Source organism: Zonotrichia albicollis, chromosome 10 (genome assembly GCF_047830755.1).
Source record: "Zonotrichia albicollis isolate bZonAlb1 chromosome 10, bZonAlb1.hap1, whole genome shotgun sequence".
NCBI classification, from domain to species: Eukaryota; Metazoa; Chordata; class Aves; order Passeriformes; family Passerellidae; genus Zonotrichia; species Zonotrichia albicollis.
The window spans coordinates 128,134-146,864 of record NC_133828.1 but is presented as its reverse complement, the minus strand read 5'-3'; the positions used below and the strand labels follow the sequence as shown (position 1 = coordinate 146,864).

General features: G+C 42.0%; 2 long non-coding RNA genes across 2 annotated transcripts; both read left to right on the top strand.

The window, feature by feature from the left end:
* The first annotated feature begins 429 nt into the window (after window positions 1–429).
* On the top strand, window positions 430–6,619 carry LOC141730391 (uncharacterized). Its single transcript, XR_012581842.1, has 5 exons — window positions 430–2,648; window positions 3,178–3,242; window positions 3,860–3,923; window positions 4,623–4,698; window positions 4,816–6,619. It is a non-coding gene; the product is annotated as an uncharacterized LOC141730391 (long non-coding RNA).
* A 5,558-nt stretch (window positions 6,620–12,177) lies between these two features.
* On the top strand, window positions 12,178–14,507 carry LOC141730501 (uncharacterized). The gene is made up of 3 exons (XR_012582034.1): window positions 12,178–13,238; window positions 13,760–13,824; window positions 14,443–14,507. It is a non-coding gene; the product is annotated as an uncharacterized LOC141730501 (long non-coding RNA).
* Window positions 14,508–18,731: the final 4,224 nt, after the last annotated feature.

Sequence of the window (18,731 nt, the reverse complement as noted above, 5' to 3'; positions counted from 1 at the left end):
TATGATAATTATAATTATAAAAGTATTTTTCAAGTAGTTGAAAATAAAGGATGGTTTTGTTTTTCATTTGGCAAAAGCAGGGGTTTTAGTATAAAAATTATAAATACAAATAATATAAAGGTAGAAGTCTAAGTATATAAATATATCATTAATAGCTAAAGATTAATATAAAAATTAAAAATAAAGGAAAAAACAAGGTTTAGCAGTAGGTATGATACGTAATTTAATAAATAATTTATCTCTATTATTTGAACAGGATACATATTATATATATTTTAAAAATAATGCATCAATATAAACTAGAAATATAAATGTGTATATAGTCATGCAAGCTCTAAATATAACAATATTTCAGTATAGTTTAAAAGAAGGGTTTTCTGGTATTTATTTAGTTAGAATTGGATTTTTTTTTAAATAACAAAAGTATTTTAGAAATGTAGTTTTAAGCTATAGAAGAACTATATAAGAACTATACAATTAATAGAGAAAGATATTTATAAAAACACAGAGAAATACATATAAACAATAGGAATAGACAGAATATATTGTATAAATTACATGCTACATCAATGTTCACTATAAATATGCGTGTGACTATAAATATGAAAAATAGAAATAAAACTTTTATTTAAACATGGCTTTAAATCAAGGGGGCTTGTTTGACTCTTGCTCGATAGGAGGCAGGTTTTTGGCATTTATTTCAGAGCAGTTTTTGTCTGGGGTCGCCCCTGTTCTTTTTTGCCGCCGTCGCTGCCCGCAGCCCCGAGGCGCGCTGCGCCCCCGTCTGGGGCGGGCGGCAGTGCTGCCTCCTTGTGGGCAGAGCGCGGTACTGCAGCCGTGCGCCGGCAGGCAGCCGAGAGGCCGCCATGCTGGGAGTGGCGTGTCGCGGGTGTCTCGGACTTTTCGTTGACCTTCTCGAGATGGCGGGGAAGTGGAGGACCCCGGTGGGTGTAAGTGAACTGCCTGCATGGAATACCGACGTCATGGCGGCCCCGACGGATTTTTTTGTGGCGTTTGAAGCGTATCCGATACATGCTGTGGGCTCAGCGTCGCCGCGGGCGGGCGTATTTCTGCGGGTTTGTGACAGGCATCTGTATAAATCTTCCCTCTGTGCGCCGGGGTCCTCTCATGCCCGCTCTCCCGCCCTCAGCGAGCCGAGGATGGCCGAAAAATCCCGACTCGAGCCGAAGAGCCGAGTGTGGCCGAAAATAGACGAGTTTACCCGAAGAGCCGAGTGTGGCCGAAAACAGCCGAGTTTACCCGAAGAGCCGAGTGTGGCCGAAAACAGCCGAGTTTACCCGAAGAGCCGAGTGTGGCCGAAAACAGCCGAGTTTACCCGAAGAGGCGAGTGTAGCCGAAAACAGCCGAGTTTACACCAAGAGCCGATGATAGCCGACTGGAACCAAAAGCCGAGTGGAGCCGACACTGGCCGCATTTAGAGAATGTGCTGAATATGACCGAGTTTAGCCGCACCGTGCCGAGTTCGGCCGAAGAGCCGAACTGAAACAAGTTTAGACCAAGAGCCGAACCAAGCCGAATTGAGCCGAGTTTCTTTAAACAGAACCGAAGGACGCCGCAGCGCTCTCCCTGCAGGTCTCCGGATCACACGGCAGGGGGCGCTGTATAAAGTAAGTATAAAATATCAACTCTCTATAAGAAGGAATAAAAGCTCTATGTCACGTACAGCAGTAGAAAATTTCAGGCTCCCAGGGAATAAATATTTTTCTTTAAATCATTTTCGTTTTGGAGGTTTTTTTTACTCCCAGGTAGCCCGAAAGTTTCTAGTGCTGCTTTTTTATTCTAAAGCTAGAAAGGAAAACCAAGATCATAAATAGAAAAAAGGGAAGGGAAGGAAAGGAAATCAGGACCACAAGAGGGAAGGGAAGGGGTGAAAAGCAAAGTGAAAAAGGAAAAAAGAGTTGGAGCGAAAAAGAGAGGGCATTCGGGAGGAGCGTTGCTGCCTCAGGTCCTTCCCCGCCCTGGGGCGAAGGACCCGTTTGATGCCCGGGAGGGACTGCAGCTCCCGGTGGCGGAGGACGGAGCAGTGGCTGTCAGCCCGAGACTACAACTCCCGGCATGCCCTGCTGCCGGCGAGGCGTGTGACGCAACGGCTGACGCGGCGCATGAGTGGCTGGCGTGCCAGGCGGCCCACGCGGGGCTGTGCGCGGGCAGCTCCCGGCCCCTGTGCTCCGTCTGGCCGCCCGCACGGAGCTGAGCAGCGCGGAAGGAGCGTCGGCCCGGTTCTTCGGCCTTACTCAGCGGTAGCGATGGCGGAGGGCGAGGCGGTGCTTTGCTGCCGCGGGCCGGGAGCTGCAGGAGCCGCCCCGGGCGAGCGGCGCCGGGCGCTCCCGCGGTCCCGGTGGGGCGGCTGCCCTCAGGCTGGCGGAGGCGCAGCAGCCCCCGAGCTGCAGCCGTCTCCCTCGGGCTGCTGCCGGTGCTGCGGGCGGAGGCGGCTCCGCCGCGTGTTGGGCGTTGCGAGCAGAGAGCGCTGCGATATCGCCGGAATGACTGGGCTGCTGCCTGCGCTAGTGCTCGAGGCTCTTTCTGCCATGCAAACGGATGGAGCGGCGCTGAGCGGTAAAGCCAGAGATGGCCGGGAGAATGCCCAGCGCAGGGAGCAGGCGGGCTGTATCCTTCCGATGGCACAGGTGCGATCTGCAAACTCATCCCCTTCTGCCCCTGCCCTCCCGAGCCCCAGGGAAAGTGCTTTCCAGCATTGTCGGGCTTCTGAAAGACAAAACTTGTGATTTGACACTAGCATCCAGAAAAGCTTTCTGTCTAGATTAGCAAATGCCTAAATTGTTCTTGGTTACATCCCATGACCGGTTTTAGGCAGTGACTTTATACTGCTTTTAGGATTTTCTTGTACCAAGGTGAGAAAATAGGCAGGTCTGATAGTGGTTTCACTTTTTTTCTACTTCACGTTCCATGAGATTCTTTTATCCAAGCACTTGTTTTAAAATTGTACTGTAGGCGTTTATGGTTCACTTTTTTTTTTCTTTGCAGCACCCGTGACTTTTTTTTTTTTCTCTAAATCGGGAGTAAATATAGCTGAGTAAAATGACCTTGGTTTTCTTCTTTCTTTTTCAACTGAGTTGTTTTTATTAAAAATCCTATTTGAATATGTAGAAAAAGTGGGTATGTCCTGTAATATATCCTAGCTTTTCTTGTTTACAGGGTACTCAGAAAATATGTCTCCCTTAGAGTCCCACAGAAACGTTCTCAGTGCGATCTCTGTCAAGGTATGCATTTACAAATAAGTGATCCTTTAGATATTTGACTGTGTACCTTTTCCTGTAATTCAGAGCTTGCATTCCGTGCCTTTTATGATAAACCTATAAAACATGTAAAAATGGTTTTCCACGTCTTAATCGTTGCAGGCAGCACTAAGTGGATTTAGAGCCTGTTCTTGACAAGACAAAGGGAAAAAGTGTGACTTTGATGCTGAACTTGTCATTTTTCATTGGACTTGTCTTTAATTATTCAGGAATAGAGAGAACTAGAAAAAGAGAGAAATAGAATTGGTTATTGAGCACTCCTCAAATGCTCACCGTGATTCAGTGCAGAGCCGAAGTGAAGGGTGATGGAACAGAGCTCTGTGCTTTAGAAGGAAATAAATTTAAACCTGACCTCCACACAGTGTCTCACTAACTTCTGTTGTTTTAAAATACAAAATACGTTTAGGAAGTGTTGGAAGTTAGTATTTTGGGAAAGAAATGGCAGTTCCACAGAACATTGCATTTAACAGAGGCTCTCGGAACGATTCATGTTGTAACTGCTGTCACTGCAATCGGTTGGTGGTTCAGCCTTGAAATGTGCACTTGCCCTTCTATAAAGCACTGTTTTGTTTGCCTTTCAGTGCTATGAGTCTTGATAAATTGGAGAAGAGCCCAAGAGAAGTTTTTCATCCCTTGATATAAAAGGTAGGAAGTGACTTTTTTTGGTTTGGTTCCTTTTCTTTATTATTTTCTGGAAATAAAAGTAATTAAGTATAGGTACGACTGGTTTGTTTCTTCCAGTAGCAGGTGATAATAATAGTAGTGGTAATAGTAAAAATAATAATAGAAATAATAATAATAATAGTAACGTAATACTACTTAAACTGTCTTTATCCATTGAACTGGCCATTTCAAATCAAAACTTGTAAACACAAATCAAACCATCATCCTTGTAGAATCTTTCACAGCAGTGGGCTAAAGATCCTGGTTTTGTTGACAGGATTTATCGGTTCTGGAACACAAGAGGGAAGTACAAGCCTAACTACTTCTAGCTCACAGACCCGCCCAGTGAATACAGCTTTGTATTTTGATGGGCTTGTGATGACTTTGAAATCCATTGCTCATTACAGTAAAAAAAAAATAATGTTTTTTTGAACGTGACAGCAGAAATAACTTTCAGTACCAACTTAATAATAATAGATCGCCAATTTAAGTTAAAAATTCATGCTATACTATCAAAATTTAAAGGTAAAATATTATGTATTAGGTGATGGTATAAAGTGTATGTTCTAATGTGTAGGATGTATGCAAAGATACATACATACCTGAAAGTCCTTAGAGGAAACAAATTTTTATGTCTGCTGTTTGACTGTTTATCATACAATATTTGGTTTTATTTCCCAGGGATCGGTGAATTTTAACTTTGGAGTCCTCTACGCTAAGGATGCTCGGCTTACAGATGATGAAATGTTCAGTAATGGTGAGTTTTTCACCTTCTCTTTAATTGCTATGCTGATCTGAATAAGAAAAAAACAAAAGCAAGAGAAAAAAAAAGGATGGTTTATTATTTTTTACGCTGTTATGTTTGTTTCCTCAGTATTTGCTGCAGCTCTGCTTACCCAAACTTTGGGTTCCTTCTGTCCCACTGGGAGTCGCCCGATTTGGTTGCATCTGGTGAAACTCACCCTGAGACCTTGGAGAACTAGCTCAAACTACGTGAGAGCCATTTGCAGTTCTCTGCAGACACCTGGAGAATGGGTGATGCTTCTGAGGATCTGGCAAGTGTGCTTCTATCAAAACTCAGTCTGTGAAATTTCTGGGGAAAACCCTTCTGTGTACCGAAGGGTTCAAACTCTGGTGAGGATCCAGTTATCAGGTGCTCACCTGGATGGTTCCAGCTCTTAAAGCGAACACTTGTACTCTTGCCCTGTAGTTTATATCTATCGTATTTTTGTTATTTTGCAAGATTTTACGGCTTTGCAAAATATTGTGCATTTGACTCTTTGGAACCTGTCAGGTGGTTCTTTGGTGCAGCACCACCTCATGGGACACTTGGCTGCTGTCCTGAAGGGGTTGGTCGTAAATCCTGGAGGGTTTATAAGTCTTCTGTCCCCAGGGAGCTATCGTGCTTTGTTTGCTTTTGTTCTGTTTGTTAGGCGCTGCTTCTCACTGGAAGTATGAATTTCAAACTACCCTGTTCTTTTTTTAACTGTTTTCCTGGTTCTCTCCCTACGGCAGGGAAAGACTCTCGTGTCCTTGTCGTCAGGCTCGGTGCTGTCCAAAAAGATACAGAGACTAAAACAATCCTAAGAAGCAAAATATGACTGCAGGGAAAACAAGCTGGAGAGAACAAAAGGTGGTATGGTTATCCTTACCCTCTGTTAGAAACATCCACTGTGCTTTGATGCTGGTAGCTGCCAGGGGCTTGTCAGCTCTTTGTAGGCAGGTGTGGGTGTTCACTTGTAGGTTTTTTCTCTGGACAAGTCAATTCAATCTTTGCTAAGCTTATATTTGCAGATTACTCTCTAGCACAGTCCAGCATGACATTTTTGAATGTTGTAAAAATACCATGTTACTTGGAAATTGCTAATGATGAGAAGCCTTAGGGAAAAATAAGATTTCAGGGTTGGAAGATGTGAGAAGAATTTTGTGGGGATGTTAGACTGAAATAAAGTGCACTTGAAGCTGGACTGGCACGCTGGCAGATCCCCTATTAAAGAGTAGTGCTTAAATTAGTCTGGTGGTTGCCCATTGTTTCTGTAGAAATCAATGTTTCCTGGTCTTCAGAAGTAAGCTGCTTTGAAAAGCTGGAAGGTGCAGTATAGTGACAATCCCCGTGCTTTGGATTAAAAGTAGATTTCAGAAGGGTGATAGGCTTTTGTCTTTTCCTAGAAGTCAATGTAATCCTATCGAGGAGTTTTTAATTCTGTGTTGCCATGTCATCCCTCAGAGCCCTGTCGTACTAATCGTCATACAGATGCAAAACAAAACATCAGACCCTGTCCCAGCCACTTGGAGCCCAGAACACGATTTCCTCGGGCTGCCATTTGTGTGCCATCGGTACTCACCACGGAAGCGAGCCGGGGATGTTGCAGCTGTTGGGAACAAACCGCTTCTCGTCACACAGAAATGGAATTCGGACGACGCCTCGGCCAGCCCCTCTCTGCCGTCGTCTCCTGAATCTGCAGCAGAGCAGTTGCAGTCCGTCCGGGTACGTGTAATCCAGCTCCTGACGATCTGAGCACACGGAGCAGCGCTCAGCTGCCGTGGGGGCTCAGGGAAGGCAGAGTGTGCATTGTCATCTTCCTGAACCTACAGACCAATCAAAGTGAGAAGCCACAGGTTGGAAATCACTCGCATATATGCTAAATAAAACTTGCAGATTTATTTAAGAATTATTACTGCTTGTTCTTTTTTGTGCTTCTGTGCTTAGAAAACATCCCTATAAAATCAGTTCAATTCATCAGTTGAACCTTTGTTTGCAGACCCTCACTGAGCAGAATTTGTTGCAGACTCAGTGCACGCTGCGCTGGAGTGTGAGGAGCTCAGTGCACTGCCAGGAGTGTGAGGAGCTCATGTGTGCTACTTTTTGCTTTAGGACGCTCTAAGGTATTTATTCCTTTTGGGATACATGATGAGAATTCCCAAGAGAGGTAGTTATAAGGTATGATATTGGGAAAAAAGCCTGTGTGGTTGGAATGTTGTTGTTGTCAAAAGTTAATTTTTTCTTAGCCAGTAGTTAGCTTTTTGCTTTATTTTTGTGGTAGCAGTATTTTATTGTTTAAAAAATTGCTTCAAAATAACTTCGGTGGCTGGCCATCGGTACCTTGTTCAGATTTGCCTATTTGCTTGTAGCTAAAAAGTTCACATCTTGTTTATCATTCTATTTAAGAAACTGCTGCCCAGCCAACTAATAACTGAACATCTATCTGTCTGGGACACGGGGAGAGGATTTAGGTAATGTCTTTGTTTCCAGAAAAAAGTTCCTGTGTAGTTTCTCAATAGAGGAGAGGGGGTGAAGACTCGGGGCTCTGATGCCATTGGGGCACCCCAAGGTCCCCAGGAGAGGAAGCCCCACTGGGGTGCAGGAGCAGGTGTGTTCTCATGTAATCTAGAATAAATTATAAATATAAACATGAAAATTATAATCATGAAAATATTTTTTTAAATAGCTAAATAAAGCAGGTTGTTTTTATTTGTCAATAGGCAGGGTTTTGATTATAAAAATTATAAATACAAACAATATAAATGTAGAAATCTAAGTACAGGAATATATCATAAATAAATACAGATATATATATAAAGTTAGTTGTAGCAGTAGATATGACACATAAATAATTAAATACATTTCTAGAACTTTACACATATTATATATAATTAGTACACTGCATCAAAAGAAACTATAAATATGAATGGGAATATAATTATACTAAGTATAAAAATATTTCAATCTCGTTTAAAAGAAGGTTGTTTTTTGTATTTATTTGGTTAGAGACGGGGTTTTTATTTGGAATAATAGAAGTATTATAGAAGTATAAATCTTAATATAGAAATATACAATCTATAGAGAAAGATATTTGTAAAAACACGAGCGAACAGCGCCTCCTTCGGCCGAATGGAACGAGCTCAGCCGAAGCAAGGCGGGACCGGCCGAACCTGACGGCCTCGAGCGAACCGAGGCCAGGCTTGCGAGGCTGCCTGAACGGAGCCGAGCTCAGGCGAACCGAGCCCGCTGCTCTCGTGCGCGCTAATTAGCGCGAGTGCGGTCACCGCCTAATGAGCCCCACTAGGGGCAGAGCCGGGGGATCCAGTCCTCGTGGGAGCTTTTTAGGGCTTGATGTCCCTTTTAGATGTTGCGTTGTCAGTGCGGTCCCCTCAGTCTCAGCGCTGGGGACGACTCCCATGGTCAGGGCGAGAGGGGCTCCGCATCTCTGCAGGCTCAGCACTTGGCTCCTCACATCCAGACATCACCTTAGTCTCTCAATTCGTAATTGGCTCGTTGTTTTTGGGGTTTTCTCGTTGCATTTCGAGTCGGGGTCCCACAAAGCATTCTGGACTTTGGAGTCACTTTGCATAACCCCCCCCCACCCTCTCAGGTGTCTTCCCTATGTTGTAAGAGAGCACAGCCTCGGGGGAAGGGTCCACCGCACACAGCCAGGCTTTTTACTAATACAAAAGAAGAGATAAGCCTCAACGACCCGGTATTACAATAACAAAGCACTAAGTATCCTGGCAGAGACCGACCTGATGGCGTCCCTGCAACTCCGTCTCACAAAAAAAATATTAACTGAATTTTTGTTCATAACATGAGCCTTGAGGTGAGCGTGTATCATTGCCGGCTTGGGATTGAATGAAATGCACTAAGTAAACCAGCGCTGGGGAGGGAGGCAGGGAAAGCCTCTCTTAACGTTTACCAATTCTTCCGTCAAACTCATCACGGCAGCACAGGGTGAAGACTGAAAGTGTAAGAAGATGTGGAGGGAAACAGAGAATCTGACAGGAGCATCGAACGCACAAGTGCACGAATTTCGCTTTTTGCTTGGATGTAAACTCAGAAGTTGTAAGGAATTTGGGAAAGGGACATTTCAGAAGGAGAAGGAGGAGAAGAAGTTGTTGTTACAGTCCTGGCAAAATCTTTTGTTCTAGCTAATAAAAGAAGTTAGTTTAGAAAACAAAAAGAAAAAAAAAAAAGTAGTTTTTCTTTACTTGACTATTATATTCATTGGTGGTATATGGTGTGTTGTTTTATTTCTTGGTATTATTAACTCAGTGTAAGTTGTTTTTTGAGTGAACTAACTTTCTGGATGGGTTGGTTTGTATTTGAGGCAGGATTGATTTCAATAGGTTTCTTTCACAGACTTGTGATAGGTATTACTGGGGTTTTGGCTTTGTTTACTGTATGCATAAACATCCAGCTTTGGTTGGGCCAGGTGGGCTGCCAGAGTTTGTGGGTGTGAATTTATTCGATAGCTTTTGTTAAATGCAGTGTTTAATTTTTGAAAGGTTTTTCAATGTAGTGGTTTTAAGGTGGTTTTTAGAATTGATTGTATGGTTTGATGTGGTTTATAGTTGCTGTCCGGTAAGGGATGTGGTGTGAGTACTTGAACGTTATGGTTTTGGTTTTCCTAAGTTCCGTTTTCTTTCTGGTTCGATAGGTTTTTTTAGTTTTATTTTTGGTGCCAGGGGTATTCACGTGGTGGGTTTTTATAGGCAATATGTTTTTTAATTTGGGTAGTGATATTTTTTAGTATTTTAACAGTTTAGATTTTTTATTTTTATGCTTTGAATTAGTTTTCTTTTAATTTTAAATTAAGTTTTCTAGATTATTGGTTTTTATTTGTGCATTAGCATAAAGGTAGAGCTTTGGGGGCTTCTTTTAGTACTGTTTAGGGTCAGTTGTACAGTTTTGAGTCTAGTGAGTTGGTTTGATTTAATTTTTAGTGGGTGTTTGTTTTTCTTAGCAGTTGTGTCATTTTCAAGGTGTATTGGAGGTTTTTGGGGTTTTTGAGATACTGGTTTAGGAGGACGTTTATGATGAGCATGTGCGCAGGTTTTGGGCTAGTTGAAGTGGGATTTAAAATTTATTTTGGGTTAGGTTTATTTGAGTGTTTATGAGGGTTCAATGTTGTGGGATGTTTGTTCCGTTAGTGATAAAAATAGGTTTTGTTTTGATGTGCTGCGATGGGATGAGCGTGTGCTGCGTGCCGGTGCTGACAAAGGTACGGTATTGTTGTGGCTTATTTATATGGTTTAATATAGAGATGAAAATAGAAATAAATATACATTTAAAAAGAAATATAACATTAGAGTGGTAAACATAAATATTGAGAACAGATACATATATAAAACTATAATTCATGGTATAGAATTGTGAGATATCATATAGATAAATGATAGTCTATTATATATATGCACAAAGATATATAAATATAGATTGTAAATATAAAAATACTTAAATATAGTTAAATTGGGGGTTTTATTAGGTTGTAGACCTGTTTTTATTAATAAATCATATAAATAGAAAAAAATAAAAATTCAGATACAAATATATAGGGAAATACAAATATCTATAAATATTGATATTAAATAAATCCAAGTAAAAGAAATATACAATACAGAAATTTTCTATCTATGCTTATATTAGAGGGCATTCTCCCTAAGATATATATATAATATCTATGAATATAATGAATAAAAATTATCAATCTAAATATGATTATAATTTTGAAAGATAAAGTTACTTGTTAAATTTTAAATGTGGTTGAAATAAAGAAGTGTCCTTGGTTTTGATTTGGTTAGAGGCAGGAGTTTTATTTTAAATAATAGAAGTGTTATAGAAATGTGAATCTTAAGATAGAAATAGATAATAAATATATAAAGGGAGATTGCTAAACTATGACTACAAATTGAACTATAAATATAGGTAAGTAATATGAAGAGTTGTAGTATAGAATATAAATAACATGATACGGCAATATAAATTATAAATGGGAATATAAATATAAAAGTAGGTAAGTATAGTTTAAAAGAAAGGGAATTTTTTGGCTTTTATTTAAGTAGAGGCAGGGGTTTTATTTTAAATAAGTGTTACAGAAGTAAAAATCTTGACGCAGAAATATATAGTCAATGTATAAAAATATGTATAAAAATATATAACTGCTCGCATCAGATGTAATATAGAATATAAATTTATGTACAAATTGAGATTGATAAAGATAAATGTATAAGTAAGCAATATACATTAATGTACATTATAAATGCAAATAGGAATATAAAAATCAGACATAAGGATAAAACCTATTTAAATATTGTTTGAAAGAAAGGGTTGGGGTTTTTTTTATTCTTACTGGGTTAGAGGCAGGGTTTTTATTTTAAATGATATGAATGTAGATATTATTGGTATATATTTCTCAATATTGAGATATACAATCAAGATATAAATATAGATATAAACACAAAATATAAGTAAATAGAGATAATAGGAAGAGATGTAATGGAGAATACAAATAACAGCATACGTAAGTATACATTTTAAATGTAAATGTGAATATGGACCTGAAAAATAGAATTTTAAAAAATATTGAAATACAGTTGAGAAGAAAGGGTTTTCTTTTTGGCTTTAACGTGGGTGGAGGCAGGGGTTTTATTTTAAATAATGGAAGTGCTGCAGAAGTAAAAATCCTCACACTGAAAGATATAATAAATATATAAAGATCTGAAGAAAAATACGAAAAAAAATAGAAGTAATAGGAAGAGTTGTAACATAGAATATAAATTTATAAATAAATGGGAAAATAGAAATGCAAAATCGAACACACATCAGTATAGAATTTAAATATAAATGTGGATCTAAATTTGAAAAATATTATTTAAAAAAAAATTAAATACAGTTGAAATGAAAGGGGTTTGTATTTGGCATGTATGGGTGGACGCAGGGGTTTTATTTTGAATCCTGCAAGTGTTAGAGAAGTAAAAATCCTAAGAGAAATGTATACTTCCAATGTAAAAATAGGTATATTTCGAGCGGGGCCGAATTGTTCGGTAGAGGCGAAGAGCCGAGTGTTGCCGAAAAGAGCCGACTTGAGTCGAAGAGCCGAGTGTGGCCGAACAGAGGCGACTTGAGCCGAAGAGCCGAGTGTGGCCGAACAGAGCCGACTTGAGCCGAAGAGCCGAGTGTGGCCGAAAACAGCCGAGTTTACACTAAGAGCCGATGATAGCCGACTGGAATCGATAGCCGAGGGTAGCCGACACTGGCCGCATTTAGACAATGCGCCGAGTGTGACCGAGTTTAGCCCAAGCGTGCCGAGTTGGGCCGAAGAGCCGAACTGAAACGAGTTTAGACCAAGAGCCGAAGCAAGCCGAATTGAGCCGAGTTTCTTTAAACAGAACCGAAGGACGCCGCAGCGCTCTCCCTGCAGGTCTCCGGGGCACACGGTAGGGGGCGCTGTATAAAGTAAGTATAAAATATCCACTCTCTATAGGAAGGAATAAAAGCTCTATGTCACGTGCAGCAGTAGAAAATTTCAGGCTCCCAGGGAATAAATAGTTTTCTTTAAATCATTTTCGTTTTGGAGGTTTTTTTTACTCCCAGGTAGCCCGAAAGTTTCTAGTGCTGCTTTTTTATTCTAAAGCTAGAAAGGAAAACCAAGATCAGAAATAGAAAAAAGGGAAGGGAAGGAAAGGAAAGGAATCAGGACCACAAGAGGGAAGGGAAGGGGTGAAAAGCAGAGTGAAAAAGGAAAAAAGAGTTGGAGCGAAAAAGAGAGGGCATTCGGGAGGAGCGTTGCTGCCTCAGGTCCTTCCCCGCCCTGGGGCGAAGGACCCGTTTGATGCCCGGGAGGGACTGCAGCTCCCGGTGGCGGAGGACGAAGCAGTGGCTGTCAGCCCGAGACTACAACTCCCGGCAGGCCCTGCTGCCGGCGAGGCGTGTGACGCAACGGCTGACGCGGCGCATGAGTGGCTGGCGTGCCAGGCGGCCGCGCGGGGCTGTGCGCGGGCAGCCCCCGGCGCCTCTCCCGCGCGGGATGGCGCTGCGGCGGCGACGCCGGAGGGGCGAAACCTCCGTCTGGCCGCCCGCACGGAGCTGAGCAGCGCGGAAGGGGCGTCGGTCCGGTTCTTCGGCCTTACTCAGCGGTAGCGATGGCGGAGGGCGAGGCGGTGCTTTGCTGCCGCGGGCCGGGAGCTGCAGGAGCCGCCCCGGGCGAGCGGCGCCGGGCGCTCCCGCGGTCCCGGTGGGGCGGCTGCCCTCAGGCTGGCGGAGGCGCAGCAGCCCCCGAGCTGCAGCCGTCTCCCTCGGGCTGCTGCCGGTGCTGCGGGCGGAGGCGGCTCCGCCGCGTGTTGGGCGTTGCGAGCAGAGGGCGCTGCGATATCGCCGGAATGACTGGGCTGCTGCCTGCGCTAGTGCTCGAGGCTCTTTCTGCCATGCAAACGGATGGAGCGGCGCTGAGCGGTAAAGCCAGAGATGGCCGGGAGAATGCCCAGCGCAGGGAGCAGGCGGGCTGTATCCTTCCGATGGCACAGGTGCGATCTGCAAACTCATCCCCTTCTGCCCCTGCCCTCCCGAGCCCCAGGGAAAGTGCTTTCCAGCATTGTCGGGCTTCTGAAAGACAAAACTTGTGATTTGACACTAGCATCCAGTTTCTGTCTAGATTAGCAAATGCCTAAATTGTTCTTGGTTACATCCCATGACCGGTTTTAGGCAGTGACTTTATACTGCTTTTAGGATTTTCTTGTACCAAGGTGAGAAAATAGGCAGGTCTGATAGTGGTTTCACTTTTTTTCTACTTCACGTTCCATGAGATTCTTTTATCCAAGCACTTGTTTTAAAATTGTACTGTAGGCGTTTATGGTTCACTTTTTTTTTCTTTGCAGCACCCGTGACTTTTTTTTTTTCTGTAAATTGGTAGTAAATATAGCTGAGTAAAATGACCTTGGTTTTCTTCTTTCTTTTTCAACTGAGTTGTTTTTATTAAAAATCCTATTTGAATATGTAGAAAAAGTGGGTGTGTCCTGTAATATATCCTAGCTTTTCTTGTTTACAGGGTACTCAGAAAATATGTCTCCCTTAGAGTCCCACAGAAACGTTCTCAGTGCGATCTCTGTCAAGGTATGCATTTACAAATAAGTGATCCCTTTAGATATTTGACTGTGTACCTTTTCCTGTAATTCAGAGCTTGCGTTCCGTGGCTTTTATGATAAACCTATAAAACATGTAAAAATGGTTTTGCACGTCTTAATTGTTGCAGGCAGCACTAAGTGGATTTAGAGCCTGTTCTTGACCAGACAAAGGGAAAAAGTGTGACTTTGATGCTGAACTTGTCATTTTTCATTGGACTTGTCTTTAATTATTCAGGAATAGAGAGAACTAGAAAAAGAGAGAAATAGAATTGGTTATTGAGCACTCCTCAAATGCTCACCGTGATTCAGTGCAGAGCCGAAGTGAAGGGTGATGGAACAGAGCTCTGTGCTTTAGAAGGAAATAAATTTAAACCTGACCTCCACACAGTGTCTCACTAACTTCTGTTGTTTTAAAATACCAAATACGTTTAGGAAGTGTTGGAAGTTAGTATTTTGGGAAAGAAATGGCAGTTCCACAGAACATTGCATTTAACAGAGGCTCTCGGAACGATTCATGTTGTAACTGCTGTCACTGCAATCGGTTGGTGGTTCAGCCTTGAAATGTGCACTTGCCCTTCTATAAAGCACTGTTTTGTTTGCCTTTCAGTGCTATGAGTCTTGATAAATTGGAGAAGAGCCCAAGAGAAATTTTTCCTCCCTTGGTATAAAAGGTAGGAAGTGACTTTTTTTGGTTTGGTTCTTTTTCTTTATTATTTTCTGGAAATAAAAGTAATTAAGTATAGGTACGACTGGTTTGTTTCTTCCAGTAGCAGGTGATAATAATAGTAGTAGTAATAGTAAGAATAATAATAGAAATAATAATAGTAACGTAATACTACTTAAACTGTCTTTATCCATTGAACTGGCCATTTCAAATCAAAACTTGTAAACACAAATCAAACCATCATCCTTGTAGAATCTTTCACAGCAGTGGGCTAAAGATCCTGGTTTTGTTGACAGGATTTATCGGTTCTGGAAGAACAAGAGGGAAGTACAAGCCTAACTACTTCTAGCTCACAGACCCGCCCAGTGAATACAGCTTTGTATTTTGATGGGCTTGTGATGACTTTGAAATCAATTGCTCATTACAGTAAAAAAAAAAAAAAATGTTTTTTTGAACGTGACAGCAGAAATAACTTTCAGTACCAACTTAATAATAATAGATCGCCAATTTAAGTTAAAAATTCATGCTATACTATCAAAATTTAAAGGTAAAATATTATGTATCAGGTGATGGTATAAAGTGTATGTTCTAATGTGTAGGATGTATGCAAAGATACATACATACCTGAAAGTCCTTAGAGGAAACAAATTTTTATGTCTGCTGTTTGACTGTTTATCATACAATATTTGGTTTTATTTCCCAGGGATCGGTGAATTTTAACTTTGGAGTCCTCTATGCTAAGGATGCTCGGCTTATAGATGATGAAATGTTCAGTAATGGTGAGTTTTTCACCTTCTCTTTAGTTGCTATGCTGATCTGAATAAGAAAAAAACAAAAGCTAGAGAAAAAAAAAGGATGGTTTATTATTTTTTACGCTGTTATGTTTGTTTCCTCAGTATTTGCTGCAGCTCTGCTTACCCAAACTTTGGGTTCCTTCTGTCCCACTGGGAGTCGCCGGATTTGGTTGCATCTGGTGAAATTCACCCTGAGACCTTGGAGAACCAGCTCAAACTACGTGAGAGCTATTTGCAGTTCTCTCCAGACACCTGGAGAATGGGTGATGCTTCTGAGGATCTGGCAAGTGTACTTCTATCAAATCTCAGTCTGTGAAATTTCTGGGGAAAACCCTTCTGTGTACCAAAGGGTTCAAACTCTGGTGAGGATCCAGTTATCAGGTGCTCACCTGCATGGTTCCAGCTCTTAAAGCGAACACTTGTACTCTTGCCCTGTAGTTTATATCTATCGTATTTTTGTTATTTTGCAAGATTTTACGGCTTTGCAAAATATTGTGCATTTGACTCTTTGGAACCTGTCAGATCGTTCTTTGGTGCAGCACCACCTCATGGGACACTTGGCTGCTGTCCTGAAGGGGTTGGTCGTAAATCCTGGAGGGTTTATAAGTCTTCTGTCCCCAGGGAGCTATCGTGCTTTGTTTGCTTTTGTTCTGTTTGTTAGGTGCTGCTTCTCATTGGAAGTATGAATTTCAAACTACCCTGTTCTTTTTTTAACTGTTTTCCTGGTTCTCTCCCTACGGCAGGGAAAGACTCTCGTGTCCTTGTCGTCAGGCTCGGTGCTGTCCAAGAAGATACAGAGACTAAAAAAATCATAAGAAGCAAAATATGACTGCAGGGAAAACAAGCTGGAGAGAACAAAAGGTGGTATTGTTATCCTTACCCTCTATTAGAAACATCCACTGTGCTTTGATGTGGTAGCTGCCAGGGGCTTGTTAGCTCTTTGTAGGCAGGTGTGGGTGTTCACTTGTAGGTTTTTTCTCTGGACAAGTCAATTCAATCTTTGCTAAGCTTATATTTGCAGATTACTGTCTAGCACAGTCCAGCATGACATTTTTGAATGTTGTAAAAATACCATGTTACTTGGAAATTGCTAATGATGAGAAGCCTTAGGGAAAAAGAAGATTTCAGGGTTGGAAGATGTGAGAAGAATTTTGTGGGGATATTAGACTGAAATAAAGCGCACTTGAAGCTGGACTGGCACGCTGGCAGATCCCCTATTAAAGAGTAGTGCTTAAATTAGCCTGGGGGTTGCCCATTGTTTCTGTAGAAATCAATGTTTCCTGGTCTTCAGAAGTAAGCTGCTTTGAAAAGCTGGAAGGTGCAGTATAGTGACAATCCGTGTGCTTTGGATTAAAAGTAGATTTCAGAAGGGTGATAGGCTTTTGTCTTTTCCTAGAAGTCGATGTAATCCTATCGAGGAGTTTTTAATTCTGTGTTGCCATGTCATCCCTCAGAGCCCTGTCGTACTAATCGTCATACAGATGCAAAACAAAAAATCAGACCCTGTCCCAGCCACTTGGAGCCCAGAACACGATTTCCTCGGGCTGCCATTTGCGTGCCATCGGTACTCACCAGGGAAGCGAGCCGGGGATGTTGCAGCTGTTGGGAACAAACCGCTTCTCGTCACACAGAAATGGAATTCGGACGACGCCTCGGCCAGCCCCTCTCTGCCGTCGTCTCCTGAATCTGCAGCAGAGCAGTTCCAGTCCGTCCGGGTACGTGTAATCCAGCTCCTGACGATCTGAGCACACGGAGCAGCGCTCAGCTGCCGTGGGGGCTCAGGGAAGGCAGAGTGTGCATTGTCATCTTCCTGAACCTACGGACAAATCAAAGTGAGAAGCCACAGGTTGGAAATGAGTCGCATATATGCTAAATAAAACTTGCAGATTTATTTAAGAATTGTTTCTGCTTGTTCTTTTTTGTGCTTCTGTGCTTAGAAAACATCCCTATAAAATCAGTTCAGTTCATCAGTTGAACCTTTGTTTGCAGACCCTCACTGAGCAGAATTTGTTGCAGACTCAGTGCACGCTGCGCTGGAGTGTGAGGAGCTCAGTGCACTGCCGGGAGTGTGAGGAGCTCATGTGTGCTACTTTTTGCTTTAGGACGCTCTAAGGTATTTATTCCTTTTGGGATACATGATGAGAATTCCCAAGAGAGGTAGTTATAAGGTATGACATCGGGAAAAAAGCCTGTGTGGTTGGAATGTTGTTGCTGTCAAAAGTTAATTTTTTCTTAGCCAGTAGTTAGCTTTTTGCTTTATTTTTGTGGCATCAGTATTTTATTGTTTAAAAAATTGCTTCAAAATAACTTCAGTGGTCGACCAGCAGTACCTAGTTCAGATTTGCCTATTTGCTTGTAGCTAAAATGTTCACACCTTGTTTATCCTTCTATTTAAGAAACTGCTGCCCAGCCAACTAATAACTGAATATCTATCTGTCTGGGACATGGGGACAGGATTTAGGTAATGTCTTTTTTCCAGAAAAAAGTTCCAGTGTAGTTTCTAAACAGAGGAAAAGAGCGTGAAAACTCGGGGCTCTGATGCCATTGGGGCACTCCAAGGTCCCCAGGAGAGGGAGCCCCACTGGGGTGCAGGAGCAGGTGTGTTCTCATGTAATATAGAATAAACTATAAATATAAATAGGAAAATTATAAATGTAAAATATTTTTTAAATAGTTAAGTAAAGCGGGGGTTTATTTGTCAATAGGCAGTGTTTTGATTATCCAAATTATAAGTACAAATCATATAAAGGTAGAAATCTAAGTATAGATATATGTCATAAATACATATAAAGTTTAAAAACAGAAGAAAAAATTAGTTGTAGCAGTAGATATGATACATAATACGAATAATAATAATTTAAATACATTTCTAGAATTTTAAATATATTAGATCTAATTATTAATATAATGCATCAAAAGAAACTATAAATATGAATGTGAATATTATTATAGAAAGTATAAAAATATTTCAATCTCGTTTAAAAGAAGGTGGATTTTTGTATTTATTTGGTTAGCGACGAGGTTTTTATTTTGAATAATAGAAGTATTATAGAAGTATAAATCTAAATATAGAAATATACAATCTATAGAGAAAGATATTTGTAAAAACACGAGCGAACGACGCCTCCTTCGGCCGAATGGAACGAGCTCAGCCGAAGCAAGGCGAGACCGGCCGAACCTGACGGCCTCGAGCGAACCGAGGCCAGGCTTGCGAGGCTGCCTGAACGGAGCCGAGCTCAGGCGAACCGAGCCCGCTGCTCTCGTGCGCGCTAATTAGCGCGAGTGCGGTCACCGCCTAATGAGCCCCTGTGCCGCCCCGCGCTCCCGGTCGTGTCCGTGCGATGGGCGGGCCGCCGGCGGGACGCGGCAGCAGGAGAGCCCCGAGCCGGGCGCGTTTAACGTGAGGCGGCGCCGCTTGCCCGCCCTCAGGGAGCCGAG